The sequence below is a fragment of the Argentina silus genome (assembly GCF_951799395.1).
Source record: "Argentina silus genome assembly, chromosome: 6".
NCBI lineage: Eukaryota > Metazoa > Chordata > Actinopteri > Argentiniformes > Argentinidae > Argentina > Argentina silus.
This window is the reverse complement of record NC_139660.1, coordinates 11,302,233-11,308,321: the sequence shown is the minus strand read 5'-3', so window position 1 is coordinate 11,308,321 and position 6,089 is coordinate 11,302,233.

Below are 6,089 nucleotides of genomic sequence, written 5' to 3'. Positions count from 1 at the left end.
CGCATACGCACACACACACGCACGCGCGCACACACACACACACACACACACACACACACACACACACACACTATTCTGCACCAGCTGGACAGCACATGTGCTTTAATGATGTATTTATGAATGCTAATAATGATAAGTTATTAAGAACATACAGTCATTGAGAGTCATAAATCCCTCATGGTGTAGCCATGGGGGAAAAAGGATCTTTCATGCTATTCATGGGGAATGGAAATAGAGGAATTATGTCATTTGTCTCATTTGATCTCTATGCCATAGTATTCTGCCTCTGAGCAGTGCGAAAAAATGTTGAGGTGAAATAACAGGAAGCAACATAGCACATAGTACAACACTTAGTAGTACAACACTTAGTAGTACAACACTTTGGCTGTTGATATATATTCACTGTGTGCCTGCCATGTACATTTGAGTGACTACATTACATTTGACTTCACTTGTCATGGCATCCAACTTGACTACTGTAACTGTACATCACATTGGGCTGTATATTAGTCGTTAGTGCTCCATGATGTCTCTGGAAAATGTAGGAGTGGTGTAACAATTTTCTTTGGAGGTACACAAATAATCACAATGAACTACCTACAAAGTAGGTAGAGTACTGTGTGTGTTTGATTTGTGTATAGGATAGGGTAGGAAACAAGTAAACGGACAGAAATCATCATAATGTTACCCTTGTTAGAATTCTTGGAATAGAAGCTCACTAATATGGCAAATCTTTTCTTTGAACTTCTTTGGAACTCAATTCCAATGGGAAATATTGGATTAGGGTGAAATCTCCTAAACAAAATCACACTCAGATCTGCTCTTTTATCTGTCCTTTCAATCCACACAGATGTAATCTCTCCAGCTCTATGAAAATGGATTAAAAAAGGAATTTCTTAGGAATTGTTGTGCACAGTGGGATTGTTCCATCAAACATTCAGACATTACCAAGAAGGCCAGAGTAATCTGAGCTACGTCAGGCAGATGTTTGAGCGGTCAGTTTGGACAATGTCTTCAGCATTATACTGAAGAAGACAAACAACAGAACTGACCGACTGTGTGTGTGTGTGTGTGTGTGTGTGTGTGTGTGTGTGTGTGTGTGTGTGTGTGTGTGTGTGTGTGTGCGCGCGTGCGCGCGTGTGTGCGTGCGTGTGTGCATGTGCACATGTGTGTGTGTGTGCGCGCATGTGTGTGTGTGTGTGTGTGTGTGTGTGTGTGTGTGTCTCATACTGGATGGAGACAAAGATCAGTGTTACTCAAACTCTAGCACACAGACATGCTAGCACACTTTACCTTTTTGCATAAGTATGCATATATTTTTAGATTGCTGAGCATGTCAGATTTAGGGAGAGATCCTTTGTTGAGCTGAAGCAGCATGGCATTATGTATTAAGACTCAAGGCTGTTCTCTAACTCTGTCCCTAGGGACATGAAAGAACCATGAGTTAGTGTTCACTCATCAGAGAAAACATCCCATGCTCTCAAACCAGTTTAGAGGTCAGTGGTATGGCAGATCACAGGGAGAGGAAGGAGAAACACGATGGACAGTAGGATCAAAAGCATCATATGAAAGAAAGAATTCAAATCTCCTAGAAATATCCCCTTAAAGAAAAAGATGAAAGAGGAAGTGTGTCTCCTACATGTTTATGTGCCCTGACATTTCAATGTGGGAATCTTTGGAGGTTATGCAAATCATGTGAGTCCTGGAGTATGTGATACCGGTTGACAGAGTTAAGGTTGACGTTAGCTTGTGTCTCTTCTCAAAGCCAGACAAGGCTCACGTTTTGCTCTGATCAAACAGACATTCATTGGAGTATGAAATCGATCAGTCAAGGTCATGGAACCTTTGAGCTGAAATGTATGTTGTGTGGCAACTATGCTCTGTGCTACTCCTATCAACCTCATTCTAAACCCTGAGTCTGAGGCGAGTAGTCAAAAGATGAATCCAAATCTTAGCTTGGAGAGAGGAGTTTAAACTGCTCTACCTCTACCTTCCTCATATTACTAGCCGCCACTATACAGTCTGAAGCCAGAACCACACATCCTGTTCTCAGTATCTCAGTGTGCTATAATGTCCTGATGTCATACATTGCCAAACAAACAGCATGTTGCTCTCTCAGAAAGATTAGTGTGGGGAGTGCAACCAGGCATCACTTGTGTCTCCAATTGAAAGAAGCCATGCCATCCAAAGAGGGAGAGAGAGGGGCCACTAAAATTCCTTTCCCCCTAATTCCAAACTCTCTTGTCAGATTTACAATAAACCCTTCAGAGCAGTTTTACGACATTTTTTTCCATCAACCAGCTAAAGTAGTTTAATTGCCTTCCCCATTGAGATGTTCGGAATGCCTTTTTTATAATGGTCTGGTTGGTATCATGAGACCAAAGAGTGGCAGATGGATTATACCATTACTGCATCAATTTAGGGAGGGGGTGAGTTTAGGATTCCCCCAGATTCATAATTAACCATTTAATCTAACTACAGTGACTGGTATCATGTGTCTTTAATGCATGTGCTTTTTGATGGTATTAAAAGATACCCCACCCCCCTACACACAAACACAGACACACTAGCTCATCTGTGGCCCTGAGCAGCCAGTGAGACCTTTCTCTCTGCCATTAAATCAACATGACATTTCCCTGTCCAGCAAATCCTGCACACACATTGATCTTTTATGCATGAGCACTATTGTAGTCATGACTTTTTTTTTTTTTTTTTTAAAGAACACTGTCTGAAACCCCTTGCTGTTTGGTCTCTCCATCGCTCTGGTGAAAGCTTCAATTGCTCTCATGGTCTGCTAGCTGATTAGCGGTCCATCTCGCCTGCCTTGTTGGTAAAACACTGTAGCAGGATTCATGTAGAAGGATAGTTTACCCACAAAATTACAATAAACAGTAATTGAGTCTCTTCAGAGAATTTGATATGATTTGGGCATGAAATTTCACACATGCTATCTTTGGGTCCATTCACTTGCATTGGGTTTTGGTTAAACATTATAACAATTACCTGTTAGTTACAGTGCCCAGATAAATAGAACTACAGTGTTGATTGACGTTTGTCCTTGTCCATAGACTCATTTCAGGGTAAGGAACCAAATATGGGATTTTGTAATTTGGGTTAACTTTTATAGTGGAGAGATCCTGTGTCTGTGGCACATCACCAGCCTGGGGTTCTGTACAGTGGACAAGGCTAACGCTAACACTGACATTAACAAGGCTTGTGGAAATACAGTATCATCAAATACCAAACTTCTTAGCTCTCCACATATGGACATGGACTGCTCAGTGGAGTGTTCCTAATCCCTCTACTGTTCTCTAACACTGCTGCAATATCACTGTGGGGGGACATGCAGCATTCGGCCCGTAGAGGGAGCTACAGGACCGTGGCCAGGGTTACGGAAGCGAGGCTTCGTTGCGCACCTGTTGCGAATGAAGCTTCGTTAACGATGGTTTAAGATGTGTGTGCCTCTGCTTTTGGGTAGAGGGATAGAAGGAGAAAACGGCAACTGAAAAGTTGCCGAGTGAATGGAGGGCTGAAAAGCCAGAAACAATTATCACTAAAACTTTATGAATAAACGGGACCATTCCCTCATCACACCACTGCGTCTGCCTCTGTGTACAATGGAACTCGTTACAATCACACTGGTGTGATGTTTGGGTCAACACTGGCTGCATGGTTTGCATTTACCAATCAAAATCATAAGGGGACCATGGTAACAAACTTCACATACAACACACTTACATTCTATATTTTTGGAGTTTTGGGTCCCAGGCTAGTATCCATTCAAAGACCCTCACTCTTCTTCTTAGATCAGTGGTATTACAAGAGTACAGGCATGGCACATCCTCTATTTTCTAAATGCAAATAATCACAGATGGTTAAAGGTACAATCTGGGTTTCAAACAACAACAAACCGGCCCACTACTGTTTTTGTTAAACAACTGAGGGATGGGGCTGGACAAATGTAGCCACTCTCAAATTAGATACAGTACATGGAGCTAAGGATGCAAGGACTGACCATGAGATCAAACGGATAGTTTTAACCATGTTTTGAAGATATACAGTCGTTTACAATTTGTTTACAATTCTATTGTTTACAAACAATGGAGTAAAATAATCGAATTATTTTGAGGCATTCAAAAGTTATATTCTTCAAGAATCAACGGCTACAGTATGTCATTCATTTAAAACCCCCAAATGCACCAATCCCAGATTGCCCCACTGACAAAGTTGTCCTGGGAACACATCCAATTCAAACCCACATGTTCCCCATCCATATCACATCACCTCTCCTACCCAGGAGCCTTTGGGTGATAACAATCTGTCTTTCTCTCCGATTGCTCTACACCCTGCGCTTCTCTGTTTCTAATCCCTTCTCTTCTTCTCTCCTATCACAATGCTCGCCACTCCTCCCATCCCCCTCGTTCTCTCCCTGATGTGTGTATCATTACTGTCTCAGGCCCTTGAAGATCAGCTGTCTGCGAAGCACAGATGCTTGGTTTGGAAAAACACATCTATACTGTATACACATCATACTCAGAGGACCAGGAGCAGACTAATCTCAATACTCACACATGACAACAAACACTTTTAAGTAAATTGGTTCATGCAAGTCTGCTTGTGAGAATAGATTGTTTTATTGATTAACTGATTGACTGATTCAACTCATTGGCATGTCTGTTTGAGCACAGACAAATAGATAGAGGAGAAGAGACATAGAAAGAAAATGAGACCAACTGTACTGAACCTAAGAAGCCTTCCCTTGCATAACTTTGTGATGTAGAGAAATACGAGAGGGTGGCTTACTGACTCAGGATCAGATACTAGCATGTGATATGTCAGTACTGAGTGCAAAAACTGATCTCAGTGCAGTCTGAGTTAGCTGAGTATTAATCTATTCTGTCTGTTGTGAAAGGAGGAGGAGAGAGTTGGCAGTGCCCTACCATGAGAGGCGATGCCAACGAAGAGATACATACAGTATATCAAAGTCCACTGACATTTGAGAGGGAAAATTAAGAGAGGGGGCAGGGAAATAGAACAAAAAGAGATTAAACCAATCAAACGTGGTATCATTTATTTGGATTTCTACCATAATGGAGCTTCACACACATTAAGAATGAATTTAAAACAGTAGAAAACTGTCTATTTCACATAAATTATCTCTAACAATGGTACAGTGATGTGTTGGAAAGTCTCAGTTCTTGACTTGACATTAATAATAATTTCCAATCCAGTTGTGCCTTGAGCTATGAGGTCACAGAGTAACACATAGCCTAAATCAGTATGTGAGAAAAGATAAGGTCTTACCCTGAGAACTGAGACGTCACCACCACCACCAAGGCAGTCACGCAAGCTTGTCTCAGAGCCCCGGACCATCAGCACCGGAGCCCCACAAGGCTGTGTGCTCTCTCCTCTACTCTTCTCCCTCTACACCAACAGCTGCACCTCTAGCCACCCTTCTGTCAAACTCTTGAAGTTCGCGGATGACACAACCCTCATTGGATTAATCTCCAACGGTGATGAGGCCGCTTACAGGGAGGAAGTTGACAGCCTGGCTTCCTGGTGCAGCCAGAACTACTTGGAGCTGAACGCCCTAAAAACTGTAGAGATGGTAGTAGACTTCAGGAGAAGCCCAGCCCCAACCGCCCCCCTCATCATGTGTGACTCCCCAGTTAACATTGTGGAGTCATTCAGATTCCTGGGGACAATCATTTCAAAGGACCTCAGGTGGGCGGAGAACATCACCTCCACCATCAAGAAGGCCCAGCAGAGGATGTTCTTCCTGCGACAGCTGAAGAAATTCAACATGCCGCAGAAAGTGATGGTTGAGTTCTACACGGCCATCATTGAGTCCATCCTCAGCTCATCAATCACTGTCTGGTTCGCTGCCTCCACTGCCAAGGACAAAGGCAGATTGCAGCGGATCATTTGGTCAGCCGAGAAGGTAATCGGCTGCAACCTTCCATCTCTCCTGGACCTGTTCCACTCCAGGACCAGTAAGAGAACAGGAAAGATCATCGCTGATCCTTCCCATCCTGGTCACAACCTCTTCCAGAGACTTCCATCCGGCAAAAGGTTCCGGTCAATCAAGA